The following is an 18,779-nucleotide window of genomic DNA, read 5'->3' on the forward strand; positions in this document are numbered from 1 at the left end:
GTCAAATGCATTCAATAAAGCTAATTGAGTCAAATGAAAGTCAAACACTTTCAACAAAGCTTTTAGAATCAAATGAAAGTCAAATACATTCAAACAAAGCTTTTTAAATAAAATGAAAGTCAAATGCATTCAACAAAGCTAATTGAGTCAAATGAAAGTCAAACACTTTCGACAAAGCTTTTAGAATGAAATGAAAGTCAAATACATTTAAACAAAGCTTTTTGAATCAAATGAAAGTCAATTGCATTCAACAAAGCTCATTAAGTCAAATGAAAGTGAAACACTTTGAACAAAGGTTTTTGAATCAAATGAGTCAAATACATTCAAACAAAGCTTTTTGAATCAACTGAAAGTCAATTGCATTCCACAATGCTAATTGAGTCAAATGAAAGTCAAATACATTCAACAAAGCTAATTGAGTCAAATGAAAGTCAAACACTTTCAACAATGCTTTTAAAATCAAATTAAAGTCAAATGCATTTAACAAGGCTAATTGAGTTAAATGAAAGTCAAATGCATTCAACAAAACAAATTGAGTCAAATGAAAGTCAAACACTTTCAACAAAGCTTTTAGAATCAAATGAAAGTCAAATACATTCAAACAAAGCTTTTTAAATCAAATGAAAGTCAATTGCATTCCATAATGCTAATAGAGTCAAATAAAGTCAAACACATTCAACAAAGCTAATTGAGTTAAATGAAAGTCAAACACATTCAAACAAAGTATTTTGAATCAAATAAAAGTCAAATGTATTGAATAAAGCTAATTGAGTTAAATGAAAGTCAAACACTTTCAAAAAAACTTTCAGAATCAAATGAAAGTCAAATACATTCAAACAAAGCTTTTTTAATCAAATTAAGTCAATTGAATTCCACAATGCTAATTGAGTCAAATGAAAGTCAAACACATTCAACAAAGCTAATTGATTCAAATGAAAGTTAAACACATTCAAACAAAGCTTTTTTTAATCAAATGAAAGTCAAATGCATTCAACAAAGCTAATTGAGTCAAATGAAAGTCAAACAATTTCAACAAAGCTTTTAGAATCAAGAAAGTCAATTACATTCAAATAAAGCTTTTTGAATCAAATGAAAAGTCAATTCCATTCCACAATGCTAATTAACTCAAATGAAAGTTAAACACATTCAAAAAAGCTAATTGAGTCAAATGAAAGTCAAACACGTTCAAACAAAGCTTTTTGAATTAAAGGAAAATCAAATGCATTGAACAAAGCTAATTGAGTCAAATGAAAGTCAAATGCATTCAACAAAGATTTTAGAATAAAATGAAAGTCAAATACATTCAAACAAAGCTTTTTGAATCAAATGAAAGTTAATTGCATTCCACAATGCTAATTAAGTCAAATGAAACTCAAACACATTAAACAAAGCTAATTGAGTCAAATGAAAGTCAAACACATTCAAACAAAGCTTTTTGAATCAAATGAAAGTCAAATGCATTCAACAAAGCTAATTAAGTCAAATGAAAGTCAAACAATTTGAACACAGCTTTTAGAATCAAATGAAAGTCAAATACATTCAAACAAAACTTTTTGAATCAAATGAAAGTCAATTGCATTCCACAATGCTAATTGAGTAAAATGAAAGCCAAACACATTCAACAAAGCTAATTGAGTCAAATGAAAGTCAAACACATTCAAACAAAGCTTTTTGAATCAAATGAAAATCAAATGCATTCAACAAAGCTAATTCAGTCCAATGAAAGTCAAATGCATTCAACAAAGCTTTTAGCATCAAATGAAAGTCAAATACATTCAAACAAAGCTTTTTGAATCAAATGAAAGTCAATTTCATTCCACAATGCTAATTGAGTCAAACAAAAGTCAAACACATTCAAGAAAGATAATTGACTGAAATGAAAGTCAAACACATTCAAACAAAGCTTTTTGATTCAAATGAAAGTCAAATGCATTCAACAAAGCTAATTGAGCAAATGAATGTCAAACACTTTGAACACAGCTTTTAAAATCAAATGAAAGTCAATTACATTCCACAATGCTAATTGAGTCAAATGAAAGTCAAACACATTCAACAAAGCTAATTGAGTCAAATGAAAGTCAAACACATTCAAACAAAGCTTTTTGAATCAAATGAAAGTCAAATGCATTCAACAAAGCTAATTGAGTCAAATGAAAGTCAAACACTTTCAACAAAGCTTTTAGAATCAAATGAAAGTCAAATACATTCAAACAAAGCTTTTTGAATCAAATGAAAGTCAATTGCATTCCACAATGCTAATTGAGTCAAAGGAAAGTCAAACACATTCAACAAAGCTAATTGAGTCAAATGAAAGTCAAACTCATTTAAGCAAAGCTTTTTGAATCAAATGAAGGTCATATGCATTCAACAAAGCTAATTGAGTCAAATGAAAGTCAAACACTTTCAACAAAGCTTTTAGAATCAAATGAAAGTCAAATACATTTAAACAAAGATTTTTGAGTCAAATGGTAATCAATTGCATTCCACAATGCTAATTTAGTCAAATGAAAGTCAAACACATTCAACAAAGCTAATTGAGTCAAATGAAAGTCAAACACATTCAAACAAAGCTAATTAGTTAAATGAAAGTCAAACACATTCAACAAAGCTAATTGAGTCAAATGAAAGTCAAACACATTCAAACAAAGCTTTTTAAATCAAATGAAAGTCAATTGCATTCCACAATGCTAATTTAGTCAAATGAAAGTCAACTCTCTCAACAAAGCTTTTAGAATCAAATGAAAGTCAAATACATTCAAACAAGGCTTTTTTAATCAAAAGCAAGTCAATGCTTTCCACAATGTTAATTGAGTCAAATGAAAGTCAAACACATTCAACAAAGCTAATTGAGTTAAATGAAAGTCAAACACATTCAAACAAAGCTTTTTGAATCAAATAAAAGTCAAATGCATTCAACAAAGCTAATTTAATCAAATGAAATTCAAACACTTTAAACAAAGCTTTAGGAATGAAATGAAAGTCAAATACATTAAAACAAAGCTTTTTGAATCAAATGAAAGTCAATTGCATTCAACAAAGCTAATTGAGTCAAATGAAAATCAAACACTTTTAACAAAGCTTTTTTAATCAAATGAAAGTCAATTGCATTCCACAATGCTAATTGAGTCAAATGAAAGTCACACACATTCAACAAAGCTAATTGAGTCAAATGAAAGTCAAACACATTCAAACAAAGCTTTTTAAATCAAATGAAAGTCAAATGCATTAAACAAAGCTAATTGAGTCAAATGAAAGTCAATTGCATTCAACAAAGCTAATTGAGTCAAATGAAACTGAAACACTTTGAACAAAGGTTTTAGAATCAAATGAGTCAAATACATTCAAACAAAGCTTTTTGAATCAATTGAAAGTCAATTGCATTCCACAATGCTAATTGAGTCAAATGAAAGTCAAACACATTCAACAAAGCTAATTGAGTCAAATGAAAGTCAAACTTTTTCAACAATGCTTTTAAAATCAAATTAAAGTCAAATGCATTTAACAAAGCTAATTGAGTCAAATGAAAGTCAAATGCATTCAACAAAACAAATTGAGTCAAATGAAAGTCAAACACTTTCAAAAAAACTTTCAGAATCAAATGAAAGTCAAATACAATCAAACAAAGCTTTTTTAATCAAATGAAAGTCAATTGCATTCCATAATGCTAATAGAGTCAAATAAAGTCAAACACATTCAACAAAGCTAATTGAGTTAAATGAAAGTCAATCACATTCAAACAAAGTTTTTTGAATCAAATAAAAGTCAAATGTATTCAATAAAGCTAATTGAGTTAAATGAAAGTCAAACACTTTCAAAAAAACTTTCAGAATCAAATGAAAGTCAAATACATTCAAACAAAGCTTTTTTAATCAAATTAATTCAATTGAATTCCACAATGCTAATTGAGTCAATTGAAAGTAAAACACATTCAACAAAGCTAACTAATTCAAATGAAAGTTAAACACATTCAAACAAAGCTTTTTTTAATCAAATGAAAGTCAAATGCATTCAACAAAGCTAATTGAGTCAAATGAAAGTCAAACAATTTCAACAAAGCTTTTAGAATCAAGAAAGTCAATTACATTCAAATAAAGCTTTTTGAATCAAATGAAAAGTCAATTCCATTCCACAATGCTAATTAACTCAAATGAACGTTAAACACATTGAAAAAAGCTAATTGAGTCAAATGAAAGTCAAACACGTTCAAACAAAGCTTTTTGAATTAAAGGAAAATCAAATGCATTCAACAAAGCTAATTGAGTCAAATGAAAGTCAAATGCATTCAACAAAGATTTTAGAATCAAATGAAAGTCAAATACATTCAAACAAAGCTTTTTGAATTAAATGAAAGTTAATTGCATTCCACAATGCTAATTAAGTCAAATGAAACTCAAACACATTCAACAAAGCTAATTGAGTCAAATGAAAGTCAAACACATTCAAACAAAGCTTTTTGAATCAAATGAAAGTCAAATGCATTCAACGAAGCTAATTAAGTCAAATGAAAGTCAAACACTTTGAACATAGCTTTTTGAATCAAATGAAAGTCAATTGCATTCCACAATGCTAATTGAGTCAAATGAAAGTCAAACACGTTCAAACAAAGCTTTTTGAATTAAAGGAAAATCAAATGCATTCAACAAAGCTAATTGAGTCAAATGAAAGTCAAATGCATTCAACAAAGATTTTAGAATCAAATGAAAGTCAAATACATTCAAACAAAGCTTTTTGAATTGAATGAAAGTTAATTGCATTCCACAATGCTAATTAAGTCAAATGAAACTCAAACACATTAAACAAAGCTAATTGAGTCAAATGAAAGTCAAACACATTCAAACAAAGCTTTTTGAATCAAATGAAAGTCAAATGCATTCAACGAAGCTAATTAAGTCAAATGAAAGTTAAACACTTTGAATACAGTTTTTAGAATCAAATGAAAGTCAAATACATTCAAACAAAACTTTTTGAATCAAATGAAAGTCAATTGCATCCCACAATGCTAATTGAGTCAAATGAAAGTGAAACACATTCAACAAAGCTAATTGAGTCAAATGAAAGTCAAACACATTCAAACAAAGCTTTTTGAATCAAATGAAAATCAAATGCATTCAACAAAGCTAATTCAGTCAAATGAAAGTCAAATGCATTCAACAAAGCTTTTAGCATCAAATGAAAGTCAAATACATTCAAACAAAGCTTTTTGAATCAAATGAAAGTCAATTGCATTCCACAATGCTAATTGAGTCAAACAAAAGTCAAACACATTCAAAAAAGATAATTGACTGAAATGAAAGTCAAACACATTCAAACAAAGCTTTTTGATTCAAATGAAAGTCAAATGCATTCAACAAAGCTAATTGAGCAAATGAATGTCAAACACTTTGAACACAGCTTTTAAAATCAAATGAAAGTCAAATACATTCAAACAAAGCTTTGTGAATCAAATGAAAGTCAATTGCATTCCACAATGCTAATTGAGTTAAATGAAAGTCAAACACATTCAACAAAGATAATTGACTGAAATGAAAGTTAAACACATTCAAAAAAGCTAATTGAGTCAAATGAAAGTCAAACACATTCAAACAAAGCTTTTTGAATCAAAGGAAAATCAAATGCATTCAACAAAGCTAATTGAGTCAAATGAAAGTCAAATGCATTCAACAAAGATTTAAGAATCAAATGAAAGTCAAATACATTCAAACAAAGCTTTTTGAATCAAATGAAAGTTAATTGCATTCCACAATGCTAATTGAGTCAAATGAAACTCAAACACATTCAACAAAGCTAATTGAGTCAAATGAAAGTCAAACACATTCAAACAAAGCTTTTTGAATCAAATGAAAGTGAAATGCATTCAAAGAAGCTAATTAAGTCAAATGAAAGTCAAACACTTTGAACACAGCTTTTAGAATCAAATGAAAGTCAAATACATTCAAACAAAACTTTTTGAATCAAATGAAAGTCAATTGCATTCCACAATGCTAATTGAGTCAAATGAAAGTCAAACACATTCAACAAAGCTAATTGAGTCAAATGAGAGTCAAACACATTCAAACAAAGCTTTTTGAATCAAATGAAAATCAAATGCATTCAACAAAGCTAATTTAATCAAATGAAAGTCAAATGCATTCAACAAAGCTTTTAGCATCAAATGAAAGTCAAATACATTCAAACAAAGCTTTTTGAATCAAATGAAAGTCAATTGCATTCCACAATGCTAATGGAGTCAAACAAAAGTCAAACACATTCAACAAAGATAATTGACTGAAATGAAAGTCAAACACATTCAAACAAAGCTTTTTGATTCAAATGAAAGTCAAATGCATTCAACAAAGCTAATTGAGCAAATGAATGTCAAACACTTTGAACACAGCTTTTAAAATCAAATGAAAGTCAAATACATTTAAACAAAGCTTTGTGAATCAAATGAAAGTCAATTGCATTCCACAATGCTAATTGAGTCAAATGAAAGTCAAACACATTCAACAAAGCTAATTGAGTCAAATGAAAGTCAAACACTTTCAACAATGCTTTTAGAATCAAATGAAAGTCAAATACATTCAAACAAAACTTTTAGAATCAAGTGAAAGTCAAATACATTCAAACAAAACTTTTTGAATCAAATGAAAGTCAATTGCATTCCACAATGCTAATTGAGTCAAATGAAAGCCAAACACATTCAACAAAGCTAATTGAGTCAAATGAAAGTCAAACACATTCAAACAAAGCTTTTTGAATCAAATGAAAATCAAACGCATTCAACAAAGCTAATTCAGTCAAATGAAAGTCAAATGCATTCAACAAAGCTTTTAGCATCAAATGAAAGTCAAATACATTCAAACAAAGCTTTTTGAATCAAATGAAAGTCAATTGCATTGCACAATGCTAATTGAGTCAAACAAAAGTCAAACACATTCAACAAAGATAATTGACTGAAATGAAAGTCAAACACATTCAAACAAAGCTTTTTGATTCAAATGAAAGTCAAATGCATTCAACAAAGCTAATTGAGCAAATGAATGTCAAACACTTTGAACACAGCTTTTAAAATCAAATGAAATTCAAATACATTCAAACAAAGCTTTGTGAATCAAAAGAAAGTCAATTGCATTCCACAATGCTAATTGAGTCAAATGAAAGTCAAACACATTCAACAAAGCTAATTGAGTTAAATAAAAGTCAAACACATTCAAACAAAGCTTTTCGAATCAAATAAAAGTCAAATGCATTCAACAAAGCTAATTGAATCAAATGAAATTCAAACACTTTAAACAAAGCTTTTGGAATGAAATGAAAGTCAAATACATTCAAACAAAGCTTTTTGAATCAAATGAAAGTTAATTGCATTAAACAAAGCTAATTGAGTCAAATGAAAATCAAACACTTTTAACAAAGCTTTTTTAATCAAATGAAAGTCAATTGCATTCCACAATGCTAATTGAGTCAAATGAAAGTCAAACACATTCAACAAAGCTAATTGAGTCAAATGAAAGTCAAACACATTCAAACAAAGCTTTTTGAATCAAATGAAAGTCAATTGCATTCCACAATGCTAATTGAGTCAAAGGATAGTCAAACACATTCAACAAAGCTAATTGAGTCAAATGAAAGTCAAACACATTCAAACAAAGCTTTTTGAATCAAATGAAATCCTATTGCATTCCACAATGCTAATTGAGTCAAATGAAAGTCAAACACATTCAACAAAGCTAATTGAGTCAAATGAATGTCAAACACTTTCAACAATGCTTTTAGAATCAAATGAAAGTCAAATACATTCAAACAAAACTTTTAGAATCAAGTGAAAGTCAAATACATTCAAACAAAACTTTTTGAATCAAATGAAAGTCAATTGCATTCCACAATGCTAATTGAGTCAAATGAAAGCCAAACACATGCAACAAAGCTAATTGAGTCAAATGAAAGTCAAACACATTCAAACAAAGCTTTTTGAATCAAATGAAAATCAAACGCATTCAACAAAGCTAATTCAGTCAAATGAAAGTCAAATGCATTCAACAAAGCTTTTAGCATCAAATGAAAGTCAAATACATTCAAACAAAGCTTTTTGAATCAAATGAAAGTCAATTGCATTCCACAATGCTAATTGAGTCAAACAAAAGTCAAACACATTCAACAAAGATAATTGACTGAAATGAAAGTCAAACACATTCAAACAAAGCTTTTTGATTCAAATGAAAGTCAAATGCATTCAACAAAGCTAATTGAGCAAATGAATGTCAAACACTTTGAACACAGCTTTTAAAATCAAATGAAATTCAAATACATTCAAACAAAGCTTTGTGAATCAAAAGAAAGTCAATTGCATTCCACAATGCTAATTGAGTCAAATGAAAGTCAAACACATTCAACAAAGCTAATTGAGTTAAATGAAAGTCAAACACATTCAAACAAAGCTTTTTGAATCAAATAAAAGTCAAATGCATTCAACAAAGCTAATTGAATCAAATGAAATTCAAACACTTTAAACAAAGCTTTTGGAATGAAATGAAAATCAAATACATTCAAACAAAGCTCTTTGAATCAAATGAAAGTTAATTGCATTAAACAAAGCTAATTGAGTCAAATGAAAATCAAACACTTTTAACAAAGCTTTTTTAATCAAATGAAAGTCAATTGCATTCCACAATGCTAATTGAGTCAAATGAAAGTCAAACACATTCAACAAAGCTAATTGAGTGAAATGAAAGTCAAACACATTCAAACAAAGCTTTTTGAATCAAATGAAAGTCAATTGCATTCCACAATGCTAATTGAGTCAAAGGATAGTCAAACACATTCAACAAAGCTAATTGAGTCAAATGAAAGTCAAACACATTCAAACAAAGCTTTTTGAATCAAATGAAAGCCTATTGCATTCCACAATGCTAATTGAGTCAAATGAAAGTCAAACTCTTTCAACAAAGCTTTTAGAATCAAATGAAAGTCAAATACATTCAAACAAAGCTTTTTTAATCAAAAGCAAGTCAATGCTTTCCACAATGTTAATTGAGTCAAATGAAAGTCAAACACATTCAACAAAGCTAATTGAGTTAAATGAAAATCAAACACATTCAAACAAAGCTTTTTGAATCAAATAAAAGTCAAATGCATTCAACAAAGCTAATTGAATCAAATGAAATTCAAACACTTTAAACAAAGCTTTTGGAATGAAATGAAAGTCAAATACATTCAAACAAAGCTTTTTGAATCAAATGAAAGTCAATTGCATTAAACAAAGCTAATTGAGTCAAATGAAAATCAAACACTTTTAACAAAGCTTTTTTAATAAAATGAAAGTCAATTGCATTCCACAATGCTAATTGAGTCAAATGAAAGTCAAACACATTCAACAAAGCTAATTGAGTCAAATGAAAGTCAAACACATTCAAACAAAGCTTTTTGAATCAAATGAATGTCAAATGCATTAAACAAAGCTAATTGAGTCAAATGAAAATCAAACACTTTTAACAAAGCTGTTTTAATCAAATGAAAGTCAATTGCATTCCACAATGCTAATTAAGTCAAATGAAAGTCAAACACATTCAACAAAGCTAATTGAGTCAAATGAAAGTCAAATACATTCAAACAAAGCTTTTTGAATCAAATAAAAGTTAAATGCATTCAACAAAGCTAATTGAGTTAAATGAAAGTTAAACACTTTCAACAAAGCTTTTAGAATCAAATTAAAGTCAAACACATTCAAACAAAGCTTTTTGAATCAAATGAATGTCAATTGCATTGCACAAATCTAATTGAGTCAAATGAAAGTCAAACACATTCAACAAAGCTATTTTAGTCCAATGAAAGCCAAACACATTCAAACAAAGCTTTTTGAATTAAATGAAAGTCAATTGCATTCCACAATGCTAATTGAGTCAAACGAAAGTCAAACACATTCACCCAAGCTAATTGAGTCAAATGAAAGTCAAACACATTCAAACAAAGCTTTTTAAATCAAATGAAAGTCAAATGCATTCAACAAAGCTAATTGAATCAAATGAAATTCAAACACTTTAAACAAAGCTTTTGGAATCATATGAAAGTCAAATACATTCAAACAAAGCTTTTTGAATCAAATGAAAGTCAAATGCATTCAACAAAGCTAATTGAGTCAAATGAAAGTCAAACACTTTCAACAAAGCTTTTAGAATCAAATGAAAGTCAAATACATTCAAACAAAGCTTTTTGGATCAAATGAAAGTCAAATGCATTCAACAAAGATTTAAGAATCAAATGAAAGTCAAATACATTCAAACAAAGCTTTTTGAATCAAATGAAAGTTAATTGCATTCCACAATGCTAATTGAGTCAAATGAAACTCAAACACATTCAACAAAGCTAATTGAGTCAAATGAAAGTCAAACACATTCAAACAAAGCTTTTTGAATCAAATGAAAGTGAAATGCATTCAAAGAAGCTAATTAAGTCAAATGAAAGTCAAACACTTTGAACACAGCTTTTAGAATCAAATGAAAGTCAAATACATTCAAACAAAACTTTTTGAATCAAATGAAAGTCAATTGCATTCCACAATGCTAATTGAGTCAAATGAAAGTCAAACACATTCAACAAAGCAAATTGAGTCAAATGAGAGTCAAACACATTCAAACAAAGCTTTTTGAATCAAATGAAAATCAAATGCATTCAACAAAGCTAATTTAATCAAATGAAAGTCAAATGCATTCAACAAAGCTTTTAGCATCAAATGAAAGTCAAATACATTCAAACAAAGCTTTTTGAATCAAATGAAAGTCAATTGCATTCCACAATGCTAATTGAGTCAAACAAAAGTCAAACACATTCAACAAAGATAATTGACTGAAATGAAAGTCAAACACATTCAAACAAAGCTTTTTGATTCAAATGAAAGTCAAATGCATTCAACAAAGCTAATTGAGCAAATGAATGTCAAACACTTTGAACACAGCTTTTAAAATCAAATGAAAGTCAAATACATTTAAACAAAGCTTTGTGAATCAAATGAAAGTCAATTGCATTCCACAATGCTAATTGAGTCAAATGAAAGTCAAACACATTCAACAAAGCTAATTGAGTCAAATGAAAGTCAAACACTTTCAACAATGCTTTTAGAATCAAATGAAAGTCAAATACATTCAAACAAAACTTTTAGAATCAAGTGAAAGTCAAATACATTCAAACAAAACTTTTTGAATCAAATGAAAGTCAATTGCATTCCACAATGCTAATTGAGTCAAATGAAAGCCAAACACATTCAACAAAGCTAATTGAGTCAAATGAAAGTCAAACACATTCAAACAAAGCGTTTTGAATCAAATGAAAATCAAACGCATTCAACAAAGCTAATTCAGTCAAATGAAAGTCAAATGCATTCAACAAAGCTTTTAGCATCAAATGAAAGTCAAATACATTCAAACAAAGCTTTTTGAATCAAATGAAAGTCAATTGCATTGCACAATGCTAATTGAGTCAAACAAAAGTCAAACACATTCAACAAAGATAATTGACTGAAATGAAAGTCAAACACATTCAAACAAAGCTTTTTGATTCAAATGAAAGTCAAATGCATTCAACAAAGCTAATTGAGCAAATGAATGTCAAACACTTTGAACATAGCTTTTAAAATCAAATGAAATTCAAATACATTCAAACAAAGCTTTGTGAATTAAAAGAAAGTCAATTGCATTCCACAATGCTAATTGAGTCAAATGAAAGTAAAACACATTCAACAAAGCTAATTGAGTTAAATAAAAGTCAAACACATTCAAACAAAGCTTTTTGAATCAAATAAAAGTCAAATGCATTCAACAAAGCTAATTGAATCAAATGAAATTCAAACACTTTAAACAAAGCTTTTGGAATGAAATGAAAGTCAAATACATTCAAACAAAGCTTTTTGAATCAAATGAAAGTTAATTGCATTAAACAAAGCTAATTGAGTCAAATGAAAATCAAACACTTTTAACAAAGCTTTTTTAATCAAATGAAAGTCAATTGCATTCCACAATGCTAATTGAGTCAAATGAAAGTCAAACACATTCAACAAAGCTAATTGAGTCAAATGAAAGTCAAACACATTCAAACAAAGCTTTTTGAATCAAATGAAAGTCAATTGCATTCCACAATGCTAATTGAGTCAAAGGATAGTCAAACACATTCAACAAAGCTAATTGAGTCAAATGAAAGTCAAACACATTCAAACAAAGCTTTTTGAATCAAATGAAAGCCTATTGCATTCCACAATGCTAATTGAGTCAAATGAAAGTCAAACACATTCAACAAAGCTAATTGAGTCAAATGAAAGTCAAACACTTTCAACAATGCTTTTAGAATCAAATGAAAGTCAAATACATTCAAACAAAACTTTTAGAATCAAGTGAAAGTCAAATACATTCAAACAAAACTTTTTGAATCAAATGAAAGTCAATTGCATTCCACAATGCTAATTGAGTCAAATGAAAGCCAAACACATTCAACAAAGCTAATTGAGTCAAATGAAAGTCAAACACATTCAAACAAAGCTTTTTGAATCAAATGAAAATCAAACGCATTCAACAAAGCTAATTCAGTCAAATGAAAGTCAAATGCATTCAACAAAGCTTTTAGCATCAAATGAAAGTCAAATACATTCAAACAAAGCTTTTTGAATCAAATGAAAGTCAATTGCATTCCACAATGCTAATTGAGTCAAACAAAAGTCAAACACATTCAACAAAGATAATTGACTGAAATGAAAGTCAAACACATTCAAACAAAGCTTTTTGATTCAAATGAAAGTCAAATGCATTCAACAAAGCTAATTGAGCAAATGAATGTCAAACACTTTGAACACAGCTTTTAAAATCAAATGAAATTCAAATACATTCAAACAAAGCTTTGTGAATCAAAAGAAAGTCAATTGCATTCCACAATGCTAATTGAGTCAAATGAAAGGCAAACACATTCAACAAAGCTAATTGAGTTAAATGAAAGTCAAACACATTCAAACAAAGCTTTTTGAATCAAATAAAAGTCAAATGCATTCAACAAAGCTAATTGAATCAAATGAAATTCAAACACTTTAAACAAAGCTTTTGGAATGAAATGAAAATCAAATACATTCAAACAAAGCTCTTTGAATCAAATGAAAGTTAATTGCATTAAACAAAGCTAATTGAGTCAAATGAAAATCAAACACTTTTAACAAAGCTTTTTTAATCAAATGAAAGTCAATTGCATTCCACAATGCTAATTGAGTCAAATGAAAGTCAAACACATTCAACAAAGCTAATTGAGTGAAATGAAAGTCAAACACATTCAAACAAAGCTTTTTGAATCAAATGAAAGTCAATTGCATTCCACAATGCTAATTGAGTCAAAGGATAGTCAAACACATTCAACAAAGCTAATTGAGTCAAATGAAAGTCAAACACATTCAAACAAAGCTTTTTGAATCAAATGAAAGCCTATTGCATTCCACAATGCTAATTGAGTCAAATGAAAGTCAAACTCTTTCAACAAAGCTTTTAGAATCAAATGAAAGTCAAATACATTCAAACAAAGCTTTTTTAATCAAAAGCAAGTCAATGCTTTCCACAATGTTAATTGAGTCAAATGAAAGTCAAACACATTCAACAAAGCTAATTGAGTTAAATGAAAATCAAACACATTCAAACAAAGCTTTTTGAATCAAATAAAAGTCAAATGCATTCAACAAAGCTAATTGAATCAAATGAAATTCAAACACTTTAAACAAAGCTTTTGGAATGAAATGAAAGTCAAATACATTCAAACAAAGCTTTTTGAATCAAATGAAAGTCAATTGAATTAAACAAAGCTAATTGAGTCAAATGAAAATCAAACACTTTTAACAAAGCTTTTTTAATAAAATGAAAGTCAATTGCATTCCACAATGCTAATTGAGTCAAATGAAAGTCAAACACATTCAACAAAGCTAATTGAGTCAAATGAAAGTCAAACACATTCAAACAAAGCTTTTTGAATCAAATGAATGTCAAATGCATTAAACAAAGCTAATTGAGTCAAATGAAAATCTAACACTTTTAACAAAGCTGTTTTAATCAAATGAAAGTCAATTGCATTCCACAATGCTAATTAAGTCAAATGAAAGTCAAACACATTCAACAAAGCTAATTGAGTCAAATGAAAGTCAAATACATTCAAACAAAGCTTTTTGAATCAAATAAAAGTTAAATGCATTCAACAAAGCTAATTGAGTTAAATGAAAGTTAAACACTTTCAACAAAGCTTTTAGAATCAAATTAAAGTCAAACACATTCAAACAAAGCTTTTTGAATCAAATGAATGTCAATTGCATTGCACAAATCTAATTGAGTCAAATGAAAGTCAAACACATTCAACAAAGCTATTTTAGTCCAATGAAAGCCAAACACATTCAAACAAAGCTTTTTGAATTAAATGAAAGTCAATTGCATTCCACAATGCTAATTGAGTCAAACGAAAGTCAAACACATTCACCAAAGCTAATTGAGTCAAATGAAAGTCAAACACATTCAAACAAAGCTTTTTAAATCAAATGAAAGTCAAATGCATTCAACAAAGCTAATTGAATCAAATGAAATTCAAACACTTTAAACAAAGCTTTTGGAATCATATGAAAGTCAAATACATTCAAACAAAGCTTTTTGATTCAAATGAAAGTCAAATGCATTCAACAAAGCTAATTGAGTCAAATGAAAGTCAAACACTTTCAACAAAGCTTTTAGAATCAAATGAAAGTCAAATACATTCAAACAAAGCTTTTTGGATCAAATGAAAGTCAAATGCATTCAACAAAGCTAATTGAGTCAAATGAAAGTCAAACACTTTCGACAAAGCTTTTAGAATGAAATGAAAGTCAAATACATTTAAACAAAGCTTTTTGAATCAAATGAAAGTCAATTGCATTCAACAAAGCTAATTGAGTCAAATGAAAGTGAAACACTTTGAACAAAGGTTTAAGAATCAAATGAGTCAAATACATTCAAACAAAGCTTTTTGAATCAAATGAAAGTCAATTGCATTCCATAATGCTAATAGAGTCAAATAAAGTCAAACACATTCAACAAAGCTAATTGAGTTAAATGAAAGTCAAACACATTCAAACAAAGTTTTTTGAATCAAATAAAAGTCAAATGTATTCAATAAAGCTAATTGAGTTAAATGAAAGTCAAACACTTTCAAAAAAACATTCAGAATCAAATGAAAGTCAAATACATTCAAACAAAGCTTTTTTTAATCAAATTAAGTCAATTGAATTCCACAATGCTAATTGAGTCAAATGAAAGTCAAACACATTCAACAAAGCTAATTGATTCAAATGAAAGTTAAACACATTCAAACAAAGCTTTTTTTAATCAAATGAAAGTCAAATGCATTCAACAAAGCTAATTGAGTCAAATGTAAGTCAAACAATTTCAACAAAGCTTTTAGAATCAAGAAAGTCAATTACATTCAAATAAAGCTTTTTGAATCAAATGAAAAGTCAATTCCATTCCACAATGCTAATTAACTCAAATGAAAGTTAAACACATTCAAAAAAGCTGATTGAGTCAAATGAAAGCCAAACACATTCAAACAAAGCTTTTTGAATCAAAGGAAAATCAAATGCATTCAACAAAGCTAATTGAGTCAAATGAAAGTCAAATGCATTCAACAAAGATTTTAGAATCAAATGAAAGTCAAATACATTCAAACAAAGCTTTTTGAATCAAATGAAAGTTAATTGCATTCCGCAATGCTAATTGAGTCAAATGAAAGTCAAACACATTCAACAAAGCTAATTGAGTCAAATGAAAGTCAAATACATTCAAACAAAGCTTTTTGAATCAAATAAAAGTTAAATGCATTCAACAAAGCTAATTAAGTCCAATGAAAGCCAAACACATTCAAACAAAGCTTTTTTAATTAAATGAAAGTCAATTGCATTCCACAATGCTAATTGAGTCAAACGAAAGTCAAACACATTCACCAAAGCTAATTGAGTCAAATGAAAGTCAAAAATTCAAACAAAGCTTTTTGAATCAAATGAAAGTCAAATCCATTCAACAAAGTTAATTGAGTCAAATAGAAGTCAAACACTTTCAACAAAGCTTTTAGAATCAAATGAATGTCAAATACATTCAAACAAAGCTTTTTTTAATCAAAAGAAAGTCAATGCTTTCCACAATGTTAATTGAGTCAAATGAAAGTCAAACACATTCAATAAAGTTAATTGAGTTAAATGAAAGTCAAACACATTCAAATAAAGCTTTTTAAATCAAATGAAAGTTAAATGCATTCAACAAAGCTAATTGAATCAAATGAAATTCAAACACTTTAAACAAAGCTTTTGGAATCATATGAAAGTCAAATACATTCAAACAAAGCTTTTTGAATCAAATGAAAGTCAAATGCATTCAACAAAGCTAATTGAGTCAAATGAAAGTCAAACACTTTCAACAAAGCTTTTAGAATCAAATGAAAGTCAAATACATTTAAAAAAAGCTTTTTGAATCAAATGAAAGTCAAATGCATTCAACAAAGCTAATTGAGTCAAATGAAAGTCAAACACTTTCGACAAAGCTTTTAGAATGAAATGAAAGTCAAACACATTCAAACAAAGCTTTTTGATTCAAATGAAAGTTAAATGCATTCAACAAAGCTAATTGGGCAAATGAATGTCAAACACTTTGAACACAGCTTTTAAAATCAAATGAAAGTCAAATACATTCAAACAAAGCTTTGTGAATCAAATGAAAGTCAATTGCATTCCACAATGCTAATTGAGTCAAATGAAAGTCAAACACATTCAACAAAGCTAATTGAGTCAAATGAAAGTCAAACACTTTCAACAATGCTTTTAAAATCAAATTAAAGTCAAATGCATTTAACAAAGCTAATTGAGTCAAATGAAAGTCAAATGCATTCAACAAAACAAATTGAGTCAAATGAAAGTCAAACACTTTCAACAAAGCTTTTAGAATCAAATGAAAGTCAAATACATTCAAACAAAGCTTTTTGAATCAAATGAAAGTCAATTGCATTCCATAATGCTAATAGAGTCAAATAAAGTCAAACACATTCAACAAAGCTAATTGAGTTAAATGAAAGTCAAACACATTCAAACAAAGTTTTTTGAATCAAATAAAAGTTAAATGTATTCAATAAAGCTAATTGAGTTAAATGAAAGTCAAACACTTTCAAAAAAACATTCAGAATCAAATGAAAGTCAAATACATTCAAACAAAGCTTTTTTTAATCAAATTAAGTCAATTGAATTCCACAATGCTAATTGAGTCAAATGAAAGTCAAACACATTCAACAAAGCTAATTGATTCAAATGAAAGTTAAACACATTCAAACAAAGCTTTTTTTAATCAAATGAAAGTCAAATGCATTCAACAAAGCTAATTGAGTCAAATGAAAGTCAAACAATTTCAACAAAGCTTTTAGAATCAAGAAAGTCAATTACATTCAAATAAAGCTTTTTGAATCAAATGAAAAGTCAATTCCATTCCACAATGCTAATTAACTCAAATGAAAGTTAAACACATTCAAAAAAGCTGATTAAGTCAAATGAAAGCCAAACACATTCAAACAAAGCTTTTTGAATCAAAGGAAAATCAAATGCATTCAACAAAGCTAATTGAGTCAAATGAAAGTCAAATGCATTCAACAAAGATTTTAGAATCAAATGAAAGTCAAATACATTCAAACAAAGCTTTTTGAATCAAATGAAAGTTAATTGCATTCCGCAATGCTAATTGAGTCAAATGAAAGTCAAACACATTCAACAAAGCTAATTGAGTCAAATGAAAGTCAAATACATTCAAACAAAGCTTTTTGAATCAAATAAAAGTTAAATGCATTCAACAAAGCTAATTAAGTCCAATGAAAGCCAAACACATTCAAACAAAGCTTTTTTAATTAAATGAAAGTCAATTGCATTCCACAATGCTAATTGAGTCAAACGAAAGTCAAACACATTCACCAAAGCTAATTGAGTCAAATGAAAGTCAAAAATTCAAACAAAGCTTTTTGAATCAAATGAAAGTCAAATCCATTCAACAAAGTTAATTGAGTCAAATAGAAGTCAAACACTTTCAACAAAGCTTTTAGAATCAAATGAATGTCAAATACATTCAAACAAAGCTTTTTTTAATCAAAAGAAAGTCAATGCTTTCCACAATGTTAATTGAGTCAAATGAAAGTCAAACACATTCAATAAAGTTAATTGAGTTAAATGAAAGTCAAACACGTTCAAATAAAGCTTTTTAAATCAAATGAAAGTTAAATGCATTCAACAAAGCTAATTGAATCAAATGAAATTCAAACACTTTAAACAAAGCTTTTGGAATCATATGAAAGTCAAATACATTCAAACAAAGCTTTTTGAATCAAATGAAAGTCAAATGCATTCAACAAAGCTAATTGAGTCAAATGAAAGTCAAACACTTTCAACAAAGCTTTTAGAATCAAATGAAAGTCAAATACATTTAAAAAAAGCTTTTTGAATCAAATGAAAGTCAAATGCATTCAACAAAGCTAATTGAGTCAAATGAAAGTCAAACACTTTCGACAAAGCTTTTAGAATGAAATGAAAGTCAAACACATTCAAACAAAGCTTTTTGATTCAAATGAAAGTTAAATGCATTCAACAAAGCTAATTGGGCAAATGAATGTCAAACACTTTGAACACAGCTTTTAAAATCAAATGAAAGTCAAATACATTCAAACAAAGCTTTGTGAATCAAATGAAAGTCAATTGCATTCCACAATGCTAATTGAGTCAAATGAAAGTCAAACACATTCAACAA

Source organism: Chenopodium album, chromosome 26 (genome assembly GCF_948465745.1).
Source record: "Chenopodium album chromosome 26, dcCheAlbu1.1, whole genome shotgun sequence".
Lineage (NCBI taxonomy): Eukaryota > Viridiplantae > Streptophyta > Magnoliopsida > Caryophyllales > Amaranthaceae > Chenopodium > Chenopodium album.